Raw genomic sequence first — 17,547 nt, 5'->3', positions numbered from 1 at the left:
AGCCGGTTTAGTATACTTAATGAAAGTACTAATTCTTTCATAGGCCGCCCATTCTTAGTATTTGACGTTCAGGTAACAACAGGTAACTTTATTTGGAGTGGAAGCAGAGAGATAACACCAGATGCCAATTGTAGATCCTCTCACACCTGTGGTCACTGCAGCATCTGACTCCACTTTGTCCAAAAGGGATCTATTCCATTCAATTACACATGATCTAGATTAGACTGACAACAAGATACTGCACGGGACATAGCAGAGTTGGTGAAGTTGAGTGGTGATGAGTTTGCTATTTGGATGAATAAAGCAAGTAAAAAGTGTGTTAGATAAAAATTCATTTCAATTCGCTAATCGGGCTAATATGAATCAGGTGAATCGAGTTCTGCTTTTGGAAACTGGGTTAAGAAGGGGTGCACCGTTCCTGGAGGTACTGCAATACCAGGTCAATGCGTGGAGTGGACAGAGCAAGCTCTTTTTCCATCTCCCTGTTCTAAAAATCCATTTAATATATGGTCCCCAGATAGGGGACGTATCAGATATTAAACTGATAAGAACAGATACTACACTTGATCTTAGCCAAAAGGCCGAGAAGCGATAACCAGAATTGGTTTGGGCCTCGAGTGGCACCCTGGCCTATGCCGGACACATCTTAGGGAGAGAGAGCGAGAGGGAGACAAACCCACGCCTACACAAGACATTTTGTCACCCAAGCCAACCCTTGAAAAGGCTGCTTTGCAGAGCAAAAACAAGAAGAATGGTGCGTTTTGCAGCCGCCGCCCACTGCAATGAATCTGAATAACTCCTCCTTTAGGGCGCAAGCAACTCCCCTCCCCCTTGCAGTCTTTCCAATTCACGATACAAAAAGACGGACAGGACAGGTTGCCTGACTTTCCGTCACTGCCACCCTTTGCCATCCTTACCCGTAGAAAGCCCTTTCATCATCCCCAAACCCTAATCTTTTCCCTTTCCTTCCCAGCCCCCAAACCCTGCCCTCTGTACCTTTCTCACCACCCGCTTCCCTTCTCCTGTCATCCCCCTACCACCCGGGAAAAAAAGAGATTGCCCCCTCCTTCCACTAGCCCACCCTCCCACCCAAAGAACAACTTCTTCTGCGCAGCTTGTTTTCTAGGCAGCAGCGCTATTGTGATGTCATCGGGGGGCATTGTGACAAGCCGCCAGTGTTCCGTCTCTTCATGTTGTGCACTGTTCAAACCGAAAATACATCAACAGGCAGGCTACAGAAAAGCTTACTAACAAAGGTTAGAGAGGGGCTTTCTCAGAGGGCTTTTTACAGTTTGTCTATTCCCAATTAGCCGGTTTAGTATACTTAATGAAAGTACTAATTCTTTCATAGGCCGCCCATTCTTAGTATTTGACGTTCAGGTAACAACAGGTAACTTTATTTGGAGTGGAAGCAGAGAGATAACACCAGATGCCAATTGTAGATCCTCTCACACCTGTGGTCACTGCAGCATCTGACTCCACTTTGTCCAAAAGGGATCTATTCCATTCAATTACACATGATCTAGATTAGACTGACAACAAGATACTGCACGGGACATAGCAGAGTTGGTGAAGTTGAGTGGTGATGAGTTTGCTATTTGGATGAATAAAGCAAGTAAAAAGTGTGTTAGATAAAAATTCATTTCAATTCGCTAATCGGGCTAATATGAATCAGGTGAATCGAGTTCTGCTTTTGGAAACTGGGTTAAGAAGGGGTGCACCGTTCCTGGAGGTACTGCAATACCAGGTCAATGCGTGGAGTGGACAGAGCAAGCTCTTTTTCCATCTCCCTGTTCTAAAAATCCATTTAATATATGGTCCCCAGATAGGGGACGTATCAGATATTAAACTGATAAGAACAGATACTACACTTGATCTTAGCCAAAAGGCCGAGAAGCGATAACCAGAATTGGTTTGGGCCTCGAGTGGCACCCTGGCCTATGCCGGACACATCTTAGGGAGAGAGAGCGAGAGGGAGACAAACCCACGCCTACACAAGACATTTTGTCACCCAAGCCAACCCTTGAAAAGGCTGCTTTGCAGAGCAAAAACAAGAAGAATGGTGCGTTTTGCAGCCGCCGCCCACTGCAATGAATCTGAATAACTCCTCCTTTAGGGCGCAAGCAACTCCCCTCCCCCTTGCAGTCTTTCCAATTCACGATACAAAAAGACGGACAGGACAGGTTGCCTGACTTTCCGTCACTGCCACCCTTTGCCATCCTTACCCGTAGAAAGCCCTTTCATCATCCCCAAACCCTAATCTTTTCCCTTTCCTTCCCAGCCCCCAAACCCTGCCCTCTGTACCTTTCTCACCACCCGCTTCCCTTCTCCTGTCATCCCCCTACCACCCGGGAAAAAAAGAGATTGCCCCCTCCTTCCACTAGCCCACCCTCCCACCCAAAGAACAACTTCTTCTGCGCAGCTTGTTTTCTAGGCAGCAGCGCTATTGTGATGTCATCGGGGGGCATTGTGACAAGCCGCCAGTGTTCCGTCTCTTCATGTTGTGCACTGTTCAAACCGAAAATACATCAACAGGCAGGCTACAGAAAAGCTTACTAACAAAGGTTAGAGAGGGGCTTTCTCAGAGGGCTTTTTACAGTTTGTCTATTCCCAATTAGCCGGTTTAGTATACTTAATGAAAGTACTAATTCTTTCATAGGCCGCCCATTCTTAGTATTTGACGTTCAGGTAACAACAGGTAACTTTATTTGGAGTGGAAGCAGAGAGATAACACCAGATGCCAATTGTAGATCCTCTCACACCTGTGGTCACTGCAGCATCTGACTCCACTTTGTCCAAAAGGGATCTATTCCATTCAATTACACATGATCTAGATTAGACTGACAACAAGATACTGCACGGGACATAGCAGAGTTGGGGAAGTTGAGTGGTGATGAGTTTGCTATTTGGATGAATAAAGCAAGTAAAAAGTGTGTTAGATAAAAATTCATTTCAATTCGCTAATCGGGCTAATATGAATCAGGTGAATCGAGTTCTGCTTTTGGAAACTGGGTTAAGAAGGGGTGCACCGTTCCTGGAGGTACTGCAATACCAGGTCAATGCGTGGAGTGGACAGAGCAAGCTCTTTTTCCATCTCCCTGTTCTAAAAATCCATTTAATATATGGTCCCCAGATAGGGGACGTATCAGATATTAAACTGATAAGAACAGATACTACACTTGATCTTAGCCAAAAGGCCGAGAAGCGATAACCAGAATTGGTTTGGGCCTCGAGTGGCACCCTGGCCTATGCCGGACACATCTTAGGGAGAGAGAGCGAGAGGGAGACAAACCCACGCCTACACAAGACATTTTGTCACCCAAGCCAACCCTTGAAAAGGCTGCTTTGCAGAGCAAAAACAAGAAGAATGGTGCGTTTTGCAGCCGCCGCCCACTGCAATGAATCTGAATAACTCCTCCTTTAGGGCGCAAGCAACTCCCCTCCCCCTTGCAGTCTTTCCAATTCACGATACAAAAAGACGGACAGGACAGGTTGCCTGACTTTCCGTCACTGCCACCCTTTGCCATCCTTACCCGTAGAAAGCCCTTTCATCATCCCCAAACCCTAATCTTTTCCCTTTCCTTCCCAGCCCCCAAACCCTGCCCTCTGTACCTTTCTCACCACCCGCTTCCCTTCTCCTGTCATCCCCCTACCACCCGGGAAAAAAAGAGATTGCCCCCTCCTTCCACTAGCCCACCCTCCCACCCAAAGAACAACTTCTTCTGCGCAGCTTGTTTTCTAGGCAGCAGCGCTATTGTGATGTCATCGGGGGGCATTGTGACAAGCCGCCAGTGTTCCGTCTCTTCATGTTGTGCACTGTTCAAACCGAAAATACATCAACAGGCAGGCTACAGAAAAGCTTACTAACAAAGGTTAGAGAGGGGCTTTCTCAGAGGGCTTTTTACAGTTTGTCTATTCCCAATTAGCCGGTTTAGTATACTTAATGAAAGTACTAATTCTTTCATAGGCCGCCCATTCTTAGTATTTGACGTTCAGGTAACAACAGGTAACTTTATTTGGAGTGGAAGCAGAGAGATAACACCAGATGCCAATTGTAGATCCTCTCACACCTGTGGTCACTGCAGCATCTGACTCCACTTTGTCCAAAAGGGATCTATTCCATTCAATTACACATGATCTAGATTAGACTGACAACAAGATACTGCACGGGACATAGCAGAGTTGGTGAAGTTGAGTGGTGATGAGTTTGCTATTTGGATGAATAAAGCAAGTAAAAAGTGTGTTAGATAAAAATTCATTTCAATTCGCTAATCGGGCTAATATGAATCAGGTGAATCGAGTTCTGCTTTTGGAAACTGGGTTAAGAAGGGGTGCACCGTTCCTGGAGGTACTGCAATACCAGGTCAATGCGTGGAGTGGACAGAGCAAGCTCTTTTTCCATCTCCCTGTTCTAAAAATCCATTTAATATATGGTCCCCAGATAGGGGACGTATCAGATATTAAACTGATAAGAACAGATACTACACTTGATCTTAGCCAAAAGGCCGAGAAGCGATAACCAGAATTGGTTTGGGCCTCGAGTGGCACCCTGGCCTATGCCGGACACATCTTAGGGAGAGAGAGCGAGAGGGAGACAAACCCACGCCTACACAAGACATTTTGTCACCCAAGCCAACCCTTGAAAAGGCTGCTTTGCAGAGCAAAAACAAGAAGAATGGTGCGTTTTGCAGCCGCCGCCCACTGCAATGAATCTGAATAACTCCTCCTTTAGGGCGCAAGCAACTCCCCTCCCCCTTGCAGTCTTTCCAATTCACGATACAAAAAGACGGACAGGACAGGTTGCCTGACTTTCCGTCACTGCCACCCTTTGCCATCCTTACCCGTAGAAAGCCCTTTCATCATCCCCAAACCCTAATCTTTTCCCTTTCCTTCCCAGCCCCCAAACCCTGCCCTCTGTACCTTTCTCACCACCCGCTTCCCTTCTCCTGTCATCCCCCTACCACCCGGGAAAAAAAGAGATTGCCCCCTCCTTCCACTAGCCCACCCTCCCACCCAAAGAACAACTTCTTCTGCGCAGCTTGTTTTCTAGGCAGCAGCGCTATTGTGATGTCATCGGGGGGCATTGTGACAAGCCGCCAGTGTTCCGTCTCTTCATGTTGTGCACTGTTCAAACCGAAAATACATCAACAGGCAGGCTACAGAAAAGCTTACTAACAAAGGTTAGAGAGGGGCTTTCTCAGAGGGCTTTTTACAGTTTGTCTATTCCCAATTAGCCGGTTTAGTATACTTAATGAAAGTACTAATTCTTTCATAGGCCGCCCATTCTTAGTATTTGACGTTCAGGTAACAACAGGTAACTTTATTTGGAGTGGAAGCAGAGAGATAACACCAGATGCCAATTGTAGATCCTCTCACACCTGTGGTCACTGCAGCATCTGACTCCACTTTGTCCAAAAGGGATCTATTCCATTCAATTACACATGATCTAGATTAGACTGACAACAAGATACTGCACGGGACATAGCAGAGTTGGTGAAGTTGAGTGGTGATGAGTTTGCTATTTGGATGAATAAAGCAAGTAAAAAGTGTGTTAGATAAAAATTCATTTCAATTCGCTAATCGGGCTAATATGAATCAGGTGAATCGAGTTCTGCTTTTGGAAACTGGGTTAAGAAGGGGTGCACCGTTCCTGGAGGTACTGCAATACCAGGTCAATGCGTGGAGTGGACAGAGCAAGCTCTTTTTCCATCTCCCTGTTCTAAAAATCCATTTAATATATGGTCCCCAGATAGGGGACGTATCAGATATTAAACTGATAAGAACAGATACTACACTTGATCTTAGCCAAAAGGCCGAGAAGCGATAACCAGAATTGGTTTGGGCCTCGAGTGGCACCCTGGCCTATGCCGGACACATCTTAGGGAGAGAGAGCGAGAGGGAGACAAACCCACGCCTACACAAGACATTTTGTCACCCAAGCCAACCCTTGAAAAGGCTGCTTTGCAGAGCAAAAACAAGAAGAATGGTGCGTTTTGCAGCCGCCGCCCACTGCAATGAATCTGAATAACTCCTCCTTTAGGGCGCAAGCAACTCCCCTCCCCCTTGCAGTCTTTCCAATTCACGATACAAAAAGACGGACAGGACAGGTTGCCTGACTTTCCGTCACTGCCACCCTTTGCCATCCTTACCCGTAGAAAGCCCTTTCATCATCCCCAAACCCTAATCTTTTCCCTTTCCTTCCCAGCCCCCAAACCCTGCCCTCTGTACCTTTCTCACCACCCGCTTCCCTTCTCCTGTCATCCCCCTACCACCCGGGAAAAAAAGAGATTGCCCCCTCCTTCCACTAGCCCACCCTCCCACCCAAAGAACAACTTCTTCTGCGCAGCTTGTTTTCTAGGCAGCAGCGCTATTGTGATGTCATCGGGGGGCATTGTGACAAGCCGCCAGTGTTCCGTCTCTTCATGTTGTGCACTGTTCAAACCGAAAATACATCAACAGGCAGGCTACAGAAAAGCTTACTAACAAAGGTTAGAGAGGGGCTTTCTCAGAGGGCTTTTTACAGTTTGTCTATTCCCAATTAGCCGGTTTAGTATACTTAATGAAAGTACTAATTCTTTCATAGGCCGCCCATTCTTAGTATTTGACGTTCAGGTAACAACAGGTAACTTTATTTGGAGTGGAAGCAGAGAGATAACACCAGATGCCAATTGTAGATCCTCTCACACCTGTGGTCACTGCAGCATCTGACTCCACTTTGTCCAAAAGGGATCTATTCCATTCAATTACACATGATCTAGATTAGACTGACAACAAGATACTGCACGGGACATAGCAGAGTTGGTGAAGTTGAGTGGTGATGAGTTTGCTATTTGGATGAATAAAGCAAGTAAAAAGTGTGTTAGATAAAAATTCATTTCAATTCGCTAATCGGGCTAATATGAATCAGGTGAATCGAGTTCTGCTTTTGGAAACTGGGTTAAGAAGGGGTGCACCGTTCCTGGAGGTACTGCAATACCAGGTCAATGCGTGGAGTGGACAGAGCAAGCTCTTTTTCCATCTCCCTGTTCTAAAAATCCATTTAATATATGGTCCCCAGATAGGGGACGTATCAGATATTAAACTGATAAGAACAGATACTACACTTGATCTTAGCCAAAAGGCCGAGAAGCGATAACCAGAATTGGTTTGGGCCTCGAGTGGCACCCTGGCCTATGCCGGACACATCTTAGGGAGAGAGAGCGAGAGGGAGACAAACCCACGCCTACACAAGACATTTTGTCACCCAAGCCAACCCTTGAAAAGGCTGCTTTGCAGAGCAAAAACAAGAAGAATGGTGCGTTTTGCAGCCGCCGCCCACTGCAATGAATCTGAATAACTCCTCCTTTAGGGCGCAAGCAACTCCCCTCCCCCTTGCAGTCTTTCCAATTCACGATACAAAAAGACGGACAGGACAGGTTGCCTGACTTTCCGTCACTGCCACCCTTTGCCATCCTTACCCGTAGAAAGCCCTTTCATCATCCCCAAACCCTAATCTTTTCCCTTTCCTTCCCAGCCCCCAAACCCTGCCCTCTGTACCTTTCTCACCACCCGCTTCCCTTCTCCTGTCATCCCCCTACCACCCGGGAAAAAAAGAGATTGCCCCCTCCTTCCACTAGCCCACCCTCCCACCCAAAGAACAACTTCTTCTGCGCAGCTTGTTTTCTAGGCAGCAGCGCTATTGTGATGTCATCGGGGGGCATTGTGACAAGCCGCCAGTGTTCCGTCTCTTCATGTTGTGCACTGTTCAAACCGAAAATACATCAACAGGCAGGCTACAGAAAAGCTTACTAACAAAGGTTAGAGAGGGGCTTTCTCAGAGGGCTTTTTACAGTTTGTCTATTCCCAATTAGCCGGTTTAGTATACTTAATGAAAGTACTAATTCTTTCATAGGCCGCCCATTCTTAGTATTTGACGTTCAGGTAACAACAGGTAACTTTATTTGGAGTGGAAGCAGAGAGATAACACCAGATGCCAATTGTAGATCCTCTCACACCTGTGGTCACTGCAGCATCTGACTCCACTTTGTCCAAAAGGGATCTATTCCATTCAATTACACATGATCTAGATTAGACTGACAACAAGATACTGCACGGGACATAGCAGAGTTGGTGAAGTTGAGTGGTGATGAGTTTGCTATTTGGATGAATAAAGCAAGTAAAAAGTGTGTTAGATAAAAATTCATTTCAATTCGCTAATCGGGCTAATATGAATCAGGTGAATCGAGTTCTGCTTTTGGAAACTGGGTTAAGAAGGGGTGCACCGTTCCTGGAGGTACTGCAATACCAGGTCAATGCGTGGAGTGGACAGAGCAAGCTCTTTTTCCATCTCCCTGTTCTAAAAATCCATTTAATATATGGTCCCCAGATAGGGGACGTATCAGATATTAAACTGATAAGAACAGATTTTTTTTTTTTTTATTTAATGAAGCTTTCCAAAGCACCACAAAAAATGCATGACCGAAGTCACACCAAAAACAGTGCAAAGGCTAGGATTCGTGTGGACCCCACCGTGAGGAGAGGGTCCCCAAAAATCAACCCCGTCCCTCCGAGCCAGAAGGCCACAGCAAGGGTCAGGGATCTTCGGTGCTCCCCCAAGCCGAAGCCTGGTTGAGCCTTGTCGTTGCTCCCAGCGTCCACCCAGGCATCTTACCCAAGTGGAGTAGAGAGCTACTAGTTGTTGGTTTCGCAGCCGAAACTGCCCGGACCGTCAACCGGTGTTGGTTTCTCAGCCCAAGGCTAACCAGACCTCCAACCGGGTGTTGGTTTCTCATCCGAAGCTGACCCAGACCTCCAACCGGGTGTTGGTTTCTCAGCCGAAGCTGACCCAGACCTCCAACCGGGTGTTAGTTTCTCAGCCCAAAGCTGACCAGACCTCCGACCGGGATTGTAAAAATTTCCCTTCCTAGCCAGACGGCCGGGATAGGGTAATATGCTCAAAAAGTATGAAAAGGCAAGGTACGGTGTGCTACAGAGCCCAAGGCTTGCCGGGGTCCCAAGCCAGCAAGCTCAGACTCACTCCAGGGTCGTCAGTCCTGGGGCACGTTGTACCATAGCCCCCCACCCTTACTCAGTCTAATAGCCTCGATCCTGGTAGGGCCATGTTTTCCTCTAGATGAATATACTATCCACCCAGAGTACTAGCAAGCGCAACCTTCCAGTGTGCATTGTATCATTGTACTAAGGTGGCCTGGAGCTTAAACCACCTCTTCGAACAACACTACACTTGATCTTAGCCAAAAGGCCGAGAAGCGATAACCAGAATTGGTTTGGGCCTCGAGTGGCACCCTGGCCTATGCCGGACACATCTTAGGGAGAGAGAGCGAGAGGGAGACAAACCCACGCCTACACAAGACATTTTGTCACCCAAGCCAACCCTTGAAAAGGCTGCTTTGCAGAGCAAAAACAAGAAGAATGGTGCGTTTTGCAGCCGCCGCCCACTGCAATGAATCTGAATAACTCCTCCTTTAGGGCGCAAGCAACTCCCCTCCCCCTTGCAGTCTTTCCAATTCACGATACAAAAAGACGGACAGGACAGGTTGCCTGACTTTCCGTCACTGCCACCCTTTGCCATCCTTACCCGTAGAAAGCCCTTTCATCATCCCCAAACCCTAATCTTTTCCCTTTCCTTCCCAGCCCCCAAACCCTGCCCTCTGTACCTTTCTCACCACCCGCTTCCCTTCTCCTGTCATCCCCCTACCACCCGGGAAAAAAAGAGATTGCCCCCTCCTTCCACTAGCCCACCCTCCCACCCAAAGAACAACTTCTTCTGCGCAGCTTGTTTTCTAGGCAGCAGCGCTATTGTGATGTCATCGGGGGGCATTGTGACAAGCCGCCAGTGTTCCGTCTCTTCATGTTGTGCACTGTTCAAACCGAAAATACATCAACAGGCAGGCTACAGAAAAGCTTACTAACAAAGGTTAGAGAGGGGCTTTCTCAGAGGGCTTTTTACAGTTTGTCTATTCCCAATTAGCCGGTTTAGTATACTTAATGAAAGTACTAATTCTTTCATAGGCCGCCCATTCTTAGTATTTGACGTTCAGGTAACAACAGGTAACTTTATTTGGAGTGGAAGCAGAGAGATAACACCAGATGCCAATTGTAGATCCTCTCACACCTGTGGTCACTGCAGCATCTGACTCCACTTTGTCCAAAAGGGATCTATTCCATTCAATTACACATGATCTAGATTAGACTGACAACAAGATACTGCACGGGACATAGCAGAGTTGGTGAAGTTGAGTGGTGATGAGTTTGCTATTTGGATGAATAAAGCAAGTAAAAAGTGTGTTAGATAAAAATTCATTTCAATTCGCTAATCGGGCTAATATGAATCAGGTGAATCGAGTTCTGCTTTTGGAAACTGGGTTAAGAAGGGGTGCACCGTTCCTGGAGGTACTGCAATACCAGGTCAATGCGTGGAGTGGACAGAGCAAGCTCTTTTTCCATCTCCCTGTTCTAAAAATCCATTTAATATATGGTCCCCAGATAGGGGACGTATCAGATATTAAACTGATAAGAACAGATACTACACTTGATCTTAGCCAAAAGGCCGAGAAGCGATAACCAGAATTGGTTTGGGCCTCGAGTGGCACCCTGGCCTATGCCGGACACATCTTAGGGAGAGAGAGCGAGAGGGAGACAAACCCACGCCTACACAAGACATTTTGTCACCCAAGCCAACCCTTGAAAAGGCTGCTTTGCAGAGCAAAAACAAGAAGAATGGTGCGTTTTGCAGCCGCCGCCCACTGCAATGAATCTGAATAACTCCTCCTTTAGGGCGCAAGCAACTCCCCTCCCCCTTGCAGTCTTTCCAATTCACGATACAAAAAGACGGACAGGACAGGTTGCCTGACTTTCCGTCACTGCCACCCTTTGCCATCCTTACCCGTAGAAAGCCCTTTCATCATCCCCAAACCCTAATCTTTTCCCTTTCCTTCCCAGCCCCCAAACCCTGCCCTCTGTACCTTTCTCACCACCCGCTTCCCTTCTCCTGTCATCCCCCTACCACCCGGGAAAAAAAGAGATTGCCCCCTCCTTCCACTAGCCCACCCTCCCACCCAAAGAACAACTTCTTCTGCGCAGCTTGTTTTCTAGGCAGCAGCGCTATTGTGATGTCATCGGGGGGCATTGTGACAAGCCGCCAGTGTTCCGTCTCTTCATGTTGTGCACTGTTCAAACCGAAAATACATCAACAGGCAGGCTACAGAAAAGCTTACTAACAAAGGTTAGAGAGGGGCTTTCTCAGAGGGCTTTTTACAGTTTGTCTATTCCCAATTAGCCGGTTTAGTATACTTAATGAAAGTACTAATTCTTTCATAGGCCGCCCATTCTTAGTATTTGACGTTCAGGTAACAACAGGTAACTTTATTTGGAGTGGAAGCAGAGAGATAACACCAGATGCCAATTGTAGATCCTCTCACACCTGTGGTCACTGCAGCATCTGACTCCACTTTGTCCAAAAGGGATCTATTCCATTCAATTACACATGATCTAGATTAGACTGACAACAAGATACTGCACGGGACATAGCAGAGTTGGTGAAGTTGAGTGGTGATAAGTTTGCTATTTGGATGAATAAAGCAAGTAAAAAGTGTGTTAGATAAAAATTCATTTCAATTCGCTAATCGGGCTAATATGAATCAGGTGAATCGAGTTCTGCTTTTGGAAACTGGGTTAAGAAGGGGTGCACCGTTCCTGGAGGTACTGCAATACCAGGTCAATGCGTGGAGTGGACAGAGCAAGCTCTTTTTCCATCTCCCTGTTCTAAAAATCCATTTAATATATGGTCCCCAGATAGGGGACGTATCAGATATTAAACTGATAAGAACAGATACTACACTTGATCTTAGCCAAAAGGCCGAGAAGCGATAACCAGAATTGGTTTGGGCCTCGAGTGGCACCCTGGCCTATGCCGGACACATCTTAGGGAGAGAGAGCGAGAGGGAGACAAACCCACGCCTACACAAGACATTTTGTCACCCAAGCCAACCCTTGAAAAGGCTGCTTTGCAGAGCAAAAACAAGAAGAATGGTGCGTTTTGCAGCCGCCGCCCACTGCAATGAATCTGAATAACTCCTCCTTTAGGGCGCAAGCAACTCCCCTCCCCCTTGCAGTCTTTCCAATTCACGATACAAAAAGACGGACAGGACAGGTTGCCTGACTTTCCGTCACTGCCACCCTTTGCCATCCTTACCCGTAGAAAGCCCTTTCATCATCCCCAAACCCTAATCTTTTCCCTTTCCTTCCCAGCCCCCAAACCCTGCCCTCTGTACCTTTCTCACCACCCGCTTCCCTTCTCCTGTCATCCCCCTACCACCCGGGAAAAAAAGAGATTGCCCCCTCCTTCCACTAGCCCACCCTCCCACCCAAAGAACAACTTCTTCTGCGCAGCTTGTTTTCTAGGCAGCAGCGCTATTGTGATGTCATCGGGGGGCATTGTGACAAGCCGCCAGTGTTCCGTCTCTTCATGTTGTGCACTGTTCAAACCGAAAATACATCAACAGGCAGGCTACAGAAAAGCTTACTAACAAAGGTTAGAGAGGGGCTTTCTCAGAGGGCTTTTTACAGTTTGTCTATTCCCAATTAGCCGGTTTAGTATACTTAATGAAAGTACTAATTCTTTCATAGGCCGCCCATTCTTAGTATTTGACGTTCAGGTAACAACAGGTAACTTTATTTGGAGTGGAAGCAGAGAGATAACACCAGATGCCAATTGTAGATCCTCTCACACCTGTGGTCACTGCAGCATCTGACTCCACTTTGTCCAAAAGGGATCTATTCCATTCAATTACACATGATCTAGATTAGACTGACAACAAGATACTGCACGGGACATAGCAGAGTTGGTGAAGTTGAGTGGTGATGAGTTTGCTATTTGGATGAATAAAGCAAGTAAAAAGTGTGTTAGATAAAAATTCATTTCAATTCGCTAATCGGGCTAATATGAATCAGGTGAATCGAGTTCTGCTTTTGGAAACTGGGTTAAGAAGGGGTGCACCGTTCCTGGAGGTACTGCAATACCAGGTCAATGCGTGGAGTGGACAGAGCAAGCTCTTTTTCCATCTCCCTGTTCTAAAAATCCATTTAATATATGGTCCCCAGATAGGGGACGTATCAGATATTAAACTGATAAGAACAGATACTACACTTGATCTTAGCCAAAAGGCCGAGAAGCGATAACCAGAATTGGTTTGGGCCTCGAGTGGCACCCTGGCCTATGCCGGACACATCTTAGGGAGAGAGAGCGAGAGGGAGACAAACCCACGCCTACACAAGACATTTTGTCACCCAAGCCAACCCTTGAAAAGGCTGCTTTGCAGAGCAAAAACAAGAAGAATGGTGCGTTTTGCAGCCGCCGCCCACTGCAATGAATCTGAATAACTCCTCCTTTAGGGCGCAAGCAACTCCCCTCCCCCTTGCAGTCTTTCCAATTCACGATACAAAAAGACGGACAGGACAGGTTGCCTGACTTTCCGTCACTGCCACCCTTTGCCATCCTTACCCGTAGAAAGCCCTTTCATCATCCCCAAACCCTAATCTTTTCCCTTTCCTTCCCAGCCCCCAAACCCTGCCCTCTGTACCTTTCTCACCACCCGCTTCCCTTCTCCTGTCATCCCCCTACCACCCGGGAAAAAAAGAGATTGCCCCCTCCTTCCACTAGCCCACCCTCCCACCCAAAGAACAACTTCTTCTGCGCAGCTTGTTTTCTAGGCAGCAGCGCTATTGTGATGTCATCGGGGGGCATTGTGACAAGCCGCCAGTGTTCCGTCTCTTCATGTTGTGCACTGTTCAAACCGAAAATACATCAACAGGCAGGCTACAGAAAAGCTTACTAACAAAGGTTAGAGAGGGGCTTTCTCAGAGGGCTTTTTACAGTTTGTCTATTCCCAATTAGCCGGTTTAGTATACTTAATGAAAGTACTAATTCTTTCATAGGCCGCCCATTCTTAGTATTTGACGTTCAGGTAACAACAGGTAACTTTATTTGGAGTGGAAGCAGAGAGATAACACCAGATGCCAATTGTAGATCCTCTCACACCTGTGGTCACTGCAGCATCTGACTCCACTTTGTCCAAAAGGGATCTATTCCATTCAATTACACATGATCTAGATTAGACTGACAACAAGATACTGCACGGGACATAGCAGAGTTGGTGAAGTTGAGTGGTGATGAGTTTGCTATTTGGATGAATAAAGCAAGTAAAAAGTGTGTTAGATAAAAATTCATTTCAATTCGCTAATCGGGCTAATATGAATCAGGTGAATCGAGTTCTGCTTTTGGAAACTGGGTTAAGAAGGGGTGCACCGTTCCTGGAGGTACTGCAATACCAGGTCAATGCGTGGAGTGGACAGAGCAAGCTCTTTTTCCATCTCCCTGTTCTAAAAATCCATTTAATATATGGTCCCCAGATAGGGGACGTATCAGATATTAAACTGATAAGAACAGATACTACACTTGATCTTAGCCAAAAGGCCGAGAAGCGATAACCAGAATTGGTTTGGGCCTCGAGTGGCACCCTGGCCTATGCCGGACACATCTTAGGGAGAGAGAGCGAGAGGGAGACAAACCCACGCCTACACAAGACATTTTGTCACCCAAGCCAACCCTTGAAAAGGCTGCTTTGCAGAGCAAAAACAAGAAGAATGGTGCGTTTTGCAGCCACCGCCCACTGCAATGAATCTGAATAACTCCTCCTTTAGGGCGCAAGCAACTCCCCTCCCCCTTGCAGTCTTTCCAATTCACGATACAAAAAGACGGACAGGACAGGTTGCCTGACTTTCCGTCACTGCCACCCTTTGCCATCCTTACCCGTAGAAAGCCCTTTCCTCATCCCCAAACCCTAATCTTTTCCCTTTCCTTCCCAGCCCCCAAACCCTGCCCTCTGTACCTTTCTCACCACCCGCTTCCCTTCTCCTGTCATCCCCCTACCACCCGGGAAAAAAAGAGATTGCCCCCTCCTTCCACTAGCCCACCCTCCCACCCAAAGAACAACTTCTTCTGCGCAGCTTGTTTTCTAGGCAGCAGCGCTATTGTGATGTCATCGGGGGGCATTGTGACAAGCCGCCAGTGTTCCGTCTCTTCATGTTGTGCACTGTTCAAACCGAAAATACATCAACAGGCAGGCTACAGAAAAGCTTACTAACAAAGGTTAGAGAGGGGCTTTCTCAGAGGGCTTTTTACAGTTTGTCTATTCCCAATTAGCCGGTTTAGTATACTTAATGAAAGTACTAATTCTTTCATAGGCCGCCCATTCTTAGTATTTGACGTTCAGGTAACAACAGGTAACTTTATTTGGAGTGGAAGCAGAGAGATAACACCAGATGCCAATTGTAGATCCTCTCACACCTGTGGTCACTGCAGCATCTGACTCCACTTTGTCCAAAAGGGATCTATTCCATTCAATTACACATGATCTAGATTAGACTGACAACAAGATACTGCACGGGACATAGCAGAGTTGGTGAAGTTGAGTGGTGATGAGTTTGCTATTTGGATGAATAAAGCAAGTAAAAAGTGTGTTAGATAAAAATTCATTTCAATTCGCTAATCGGGCTAATATGAATCAGGTGAATCGAGTTCTGCTTTTGGAAACTGGGTTAAGAAGGGGTGCACCGTTCCTGGAGGTACTGCAATACCAGGTCAATGCGTGGAGTGGACAGAGCAAGCTCTTTTTCCATCTCCCTGTTCTAAAAATCCATTTAATATATGGTCCCCAGATAGGGGACGTATCAGATATTAAACTGATAAGAACAGATACTACACTTGATCTTAGCCAAAAGGCCGAGAAGCGATAACCAGAATTGGTTTGGGCCTCGAGTGGCACCCTGGCCTATGCCGGACACATCTTAGGGAGAGAGAGCGAGAGGGAGACAAACCCACGCCTACACAAGACATTTTGTCACCCAAGCCAACCCTTGAAAAGGCTGCTTTGCAGAGCAAAAACAAGAAGAATGGTGCGTTTTGCAGCCGCCGCCCACTGCAATGAATCTGAATAACTCCTCCTTTAGGGCGCAAGCAACTCCCCTCCCCCTTGCAGTCTTTCCAATTCACGATACAAAAAGACGGACAGGACAGGTTGCCTGACTTTCCGTCACTGCCACCCTTTGCCATCCTTACCCGTAGAAAGCCCTTTCATCATCCCCAAACCCTAATCTTTTCCCTTTCCTTCCCAGCCCCCAAACCCTGCCCTCTGTACCTTTCTCACCACCCGCTTCCCTTCTCCTGTCATCCCCCTACCACCCGGGAAAAAAAGAGATTGCCCCCTCCTTCCACTAGCCCACCCTCCCACCCAAAGAACAACTTCTTCTGCGCAGCTTGTTTTCTAGGCAGCAGCGCTATTGTGATGTCATCGGGGGGCATTGTGACAAGCCGCCAGTGTTCCGTCTCTTCATGTTGTGCACTGTTCAAACCGAAAATACATCAACAGGCAGGCTACAGAAAAGCTTACTAACAAAGGTTAGAGAGGGGCTTTCTCAGAGGGCTTTTTACAGTTTGTCTATTCCCAATTAGCCGGTTTAGTATACTTAATGAAAGTACTAATTCTTTCATAGGCCGCCCATTCTTAGTATTTGACGTTCAGGTAACAACAGGTAACTTTATTTGGAGTGGAAGCAGAGAGATAACACCAGATGCCAATTGTAGATCCTCTCACACCTGTGGTCACTGCAGCATCTGACTCCACTTTGTCCAAAAGGGATCTATTCCATTCAATTACACATGATCTAGATTAGACTGACAACAAGATACTGCACGGGACATAGCAGAGTTGGTGAAGTTGAGTGGTGATGAGTTTGCTATTTGGATGAATAAAGCAAGTAAAAAGTGTGTTAGATAAAAATTCATTTCAATTCGCTAATCGGGCTAATATGAATCAGGTGAATCGAGTTCTGCTTTTGGAAACTGGGTTAAGAAGGGGTGCACCGTTCCTGGAGGTACTGCAATACCAGGTCAATGCGTGGAGTGGACAGAGCAAGCTCTTTTTCCATCTCCCTGTTCTAAAAATCCATTTAATATATGGTCCCCAGATAGGAGATGTATCAGATATTAAACTGATAAGAACAGATTTTGATTTAATGAAGCTTTCCAAAGCACCGCAAAAATGCATGACCGAAGTCACACCAAAAACAGTGCAAAGGCTAGGATTCGTGTGGAACCCTCCGTGAGAAAAGGATCCCCAAAAACCAACCCCGTCCCTCCGAGCCAGAAGGCCACAGCGAGGGTCAGGGATCTTCGGTGCTCCCCCAAGCCGAAGCCTGGTTGAGCCTTGTTGTTGCTCCCAGCGTCCACCGAGGCATCTTACCCAAGTGGAGTAGGGAGCTACTAGTCGTTGGTTTCGCAGCCGAGACTGCCCGGACCGTCAACCGGTGTTGGTTTCTCAGCCCAAGGCTGACCGGACCTCCAACCGGGTGTTGGTTTCTCAGCCCAAGGCTGACCGGACCTCCAACCGGGTGTTGGTTTCTCAGCCCAAGGCTAACCGGACCTCCAACCGGGTGTTGGTTTCTCAGCCAAAGCTGACCCGGACCTCCAACCGGGTGTTGGTTTCTCAG

The 17,547-nt window shown here is 47.1% G+C and overlaps 12 non-coding genes and 1 pseudogene across 12 annotated transcripts; all 13 read right to left on the bottom strand.

The window, feature by feature from the left end:
* Positions 1-402: 402 nt before the first annotated feature.
* Positions 403-593, bottom strand: LOC142271503 (U2 spliceosomal RNA). The gene has a single exon (XR_012736545.1). It is a non-coding gene; the product is annotated as a U2 spliceosomal RNA (small nuclear RNA).
* A 1,117-nt stretch (positions 594-1,710) lies between these two features.
* On the bottom strand, positions 1,711-1,901 carry LOC142271502 (U2 spliceosomal RNA). Its single transcript, XR_012736544.1, has one exon. It is a non-coding gene; the product is annotated as a U2 spliceosomal RNA (small nuclear RNA).
* Positions 1,902-3,018: 1,117 nt separating this feature from the next.
* LOC142271501 (U2 spliceosomal RNA) lies at positions 3,019-3,209 on the bottom strand. The gene has a single exon (XR_012736543.1). It is a non-coding gene; the product is annotated as a U2 spliceosomal RNA (small nuclear RNA).
* Positions 3,210-4,326: 1,117 nt separating this feature from the next.
* Positions 4,327-4,517, bottom strand: LOC142271500 (U2 spliceosomal RNA). Its single transcript, XR_012736542.1, has one exon. It is a non-coding gene; the product is annotated as a U2 spliceosomal RNA (small nuclear RNA).
* Positions 4,518-5,634: 1,117 nt separating this feature from the next.
* On the bottom strand, positions 5,635-5,825 carry LOC142271499 (U2 spliceosomal RNA). The gene has a single exon (XR_012736541.1). It is a non-coding gene; the product is annotated as a U2 spliceosomal RNA (small nuclear RNA).
* Positions 5,826-6,942: 1,117 nt separating this feature from the next.
* Positions 6,943-7,133, bottom strand: LOC142271498 (U2 spliceosomal RNA). The gene has a single exon (XR_012736540.1). It is a non-coding gene; the product is annotated as a U2 spliceosomal RNA (small nuclear RNA).
* A 1,117-nt stretch (positions 7,134-8,250) lies between these two features.
* LOC142271459 (U2 spliceosomal RNA) lies at positions 8,251-8,455 on the bottom strand (annotated as a pseudogene).
* Positions 8,456-10,370: 1,915 nt separating this feature from the next.
* Positions 10,371-10,561, bottom strand: LOC142271495 (U2 spliceosomal RNA). Its single transcript, XR_012736538.1, has one exon. It is a non-coding gene; the product is annotated as a U2 spliceosomal RNA (small nuclear RNA).
* A 1,117-nt stretch (positions 10,562-11,678) lies between these two features.
* Positions 11,679-11,869, bottom strand: LOC142271494 (U2 spliceosomal RNA). Its single transcript, XR_012736537.1, has one exon. It is a non-coding gene; the product is annotated as a U2 spliceosomal RNA (small nuclear RNA).
* Positions 11,870-12,986: 1,117 nt separating this feature from the next.
* Positions 12,987-13,177, bottom strand: LOC142271493 (U2 spliceosomal RNA). The gene has a single exon (XR_012736536.1). It is a non-coding gene; the product is annotated as a U2 spliceosomal RNA (small nuclear RNA).
* A 1,117-nt stretch (positions 13,178-14,294) lies between these two features.
* On the bottom strand, positions 14,295-14,485 carry LOC142271492 (U2 spliceosomal RNA). Its single transcript, XR_012736535.1, has one exon. It is a non-coding gene; the product is annotated as a U2 spliceosomal RNA (small nuclear RNA).
* A 1,117-nt stretch (positions 14,486-15,602) lies between these two features.
* LOC142271491 (U2 spliceosomal RNA) lies at positions 15,603-15,793 on the bottom strand. Its single transcript, XR_012736534.1, has one exon. It is a non-coding gene; the product is annotated as a U2 spliceosomal RNA (small nuclear RNA).
* Positions 15,794-16,910: 1,117 nt separating this feature from the next.
* On the bottom strand, positions 16,911-17,105 carry LOC142271458 (U2 spliceosomal RNA). The gene has a single exon (XR_012736507.1). It is a non-coding gene; the product is annotated as a U2 spliceosomal RNA (small nuclear RNA).
* Between the last annotated feature and the right edge of the window lie 442 nt (positions 17,106-17,547).

The sequence above is a fragment of the Anomaloglossus baeobatrachus genome, unplaced genomic scaffold (assembly GCF_048569485.1).
Source record: "Anomaloglossus baeobatrachus isolate aAnoBae1 unplaced genomic scaffold, aAnoBae1.hap1 Scaffold_3368, whole genome shotgun sequence".
Lineage (NCBI taxonomy): Eukaryota > Metazoa > Chordata > Amphibia > Anura > Aromobatidae > Anomaloglossus > Anomaloglossus baeobatrachus.
This window is presented reverse-complemented; position numbering and strand designations above follow the sequence as displayed.